We start from the raw sequence: 2383 nt of genomic DNA, 5'->3' as shown, positions 1-2383 counted from the left end.
AGGCACCCACTATATGTTCTCTAAGCTTTTTAGAAAACATGGAATTGTTCCTTTGGCCACATACATGAGAATCCATAAGAAAGGTGATATTGTGGACATGGAGGGAATGGGCACTGTTCAATACAGAATGCCCCACAAATGTTACCGTGGCAAAACTGGAAGAGTCACCCAGCATGCTGGGGGCATTGTTGTGAACAAGCAAGGTAAGTGCAAGATTCTTGCCAAGAGAATTAATGTACGTATTGAGCATATTAAGCTCTCTAAGAGCTGAGATCGCTTCTCATGTGAAGGAAACGTCTGAAGGACAATGATCAGAGAAAGAAGGAGCCAAAGAGAAAGGTACCTGGTTCAACTAAAGTGTCAGCTTGCTCCACCCAGAGAAGCACAGTGAGAACCAAAGGAAAGGAGCCTGAGCTGCTGGAACCCATTCCCTATGATTCAGGGCAAGATAAGCGTGAAAAATAAAAAATACTTCTGTGCTGATAAAAATGTTTCTCTTAATTGAGTGGAAGTGTGGCATCCCTTCCCCCCAAAGAATAACTAAAGAAAACTTTGTGTTCTAAAAAATAAAAAAGTAAATGGTTTGTACTTCTTCCCAACCAGAGTAGCTTAAATCACTCTACTCGGGGAAATAGCAGAAAACCAGTTAGTGCCATTTGCCAACCACACCCAAGGACAGCTGAAGCTGAGGGATTAAATCTCATTTTGGCATGTCAGCATAAAACTAAGGCATATTCTATTGAGATCCTCCCCCAAATCACCCCTAAAACCCCAGCCTTTACAAGCACTCAAAAACCAGGTCCCTGAGTGCATGGTCTCCCCCCCAGGAGCACCCCTCCCCTTTCCCTTCCTCCTCTTCTCCCCCCACAGGCGTGCGTCTCTTAAACTCTAAGGGACCCCATGAAGTTTACAATCAGGGAGCAATGGACAGCAGCAGCTCATCCAGGCTAACCCCCTGACCTTGTCCCCAAACCCCCTTTTCTCTGACACCTTCGTGATGGGGGCGGGGGGGGGGCGGGCAGGGCTCCTAATCTAATAGATAGAGCACCTGAGTTAATCTAAAAGATAATCTGAAATACATGTGGGAACAGAGGATTAAGGTGTGTTTTTTTCTAAGTTTCATTTCTCAGGCCAGTGCACCTGCGCACTCCCTTAGATCCTGAACGTGATGGAGGAGGTGATTCAACTGCAGACAATGTATACCATACCCAACAGGCAAGCAGAACTGCTAAGCATGACCAGGCGGACCCCCCCAGGAGCCAAGCCGTCATCTCATTGCCTGACAACCAAGAACAATGGTTGATGTCTGCTGACATCCAGGATTGCATGCAATTGCATTCTGTCCCCAGCCTCACCCCAGCCCATTTTTCCTATATAATCCTGTCCCTGCACCTTACTGTCAAGACAGGTTTCTGATGCTTGTAAGCTCCCTGTCTTCTTGGCCTTCTCAATAGATGCCTTCTATGATTCAACCCTGCCTTTGTTATTGGACATTTCGACAGACAGACCGAGCCTCGCCCTCACCACCCCCACCCCACCCCCACCCCCGGGGGGTTCCCCGCTAACGTTAGTGAGCCAAAGCAGCCCCGCCTTGGCTCATTCCCCTCCTACTCCCTCTTCTATTCTAGGCCCTTCCTTCTTGCACTGTCCCCAGGTTTAATAAACGTCCTTTAAAAATTACCTGGACTCGTTTTGTGAAATCTTTCCTGCACAAAGTCAATAACCTACAAACTACTGGCTAGCCATAGGCAGACTCGCTCAGGGCCAGGTCCCCTTTCCAGTAACAGTGTGGGGGCAGGGGGACATGAGAACAGTTTGCTGTGAACCCAAAACTGCACTAGAAAATAAAATCTATTTAACATTTTTAAAAAGAGTTCCCTAGTAATCAAGAAAATGCCCACTGAAATATTCACAAGATTTATTTTCCAACCATTAGGTTGGGGAAAAAAAAATTTAAGTTTGATAATATCAAACTTTAATGAGATTGTGGGAAAAATTCTATTCTTCTTGGAGGGGGGGGGGACGGGGTATGGCATGGGCATTGACACAAGTAATTTTGGAAGACACTAGGCACCAACTGAAAAAAGGGAAAACACGCTGACCCCACACACAGCACTGCCTGCGGATGCAGAGGCATGTTCTAGTGGGAAAAAGGGAAAACTGCCCAAAAAGCCATTAATATGGACATGTACTAATAAAATGCACGTTTAATACTACATATCACTATGAATGACATTCATATTATCAATATGAATAGAACCAAAAACATTATTTCTTTAAAATCTATTTTTATTGATTTCAGAAAGGGAGAAAGAGATAGAAACTTCAATGATGAGAGAATCATCAATTGGCTGCCTCCTGCATGCCCCACACTAGAATGGAG

The sequence above is a fragment of the Myotis davidii genome, unplaced genomic scaffold (genome assembly GCF_000327345.1).
Source record: "Myotis davidii unplaced genomic scaffold, ASM32734v1 scaffold479, whole genome shotgun sequence".
Taxonomy (NCBI): domain Eukaryota; kingdom Metazoa; phylum Chordata; class Mammalia; order Chiroptera; family Vespertilionidae; genus Myotis; species Myotis davidii.
The sequence above is the reverse complement of the archived record's forward strand: the minus strand, read 5'-3'. Positions refer to the sequence as shown.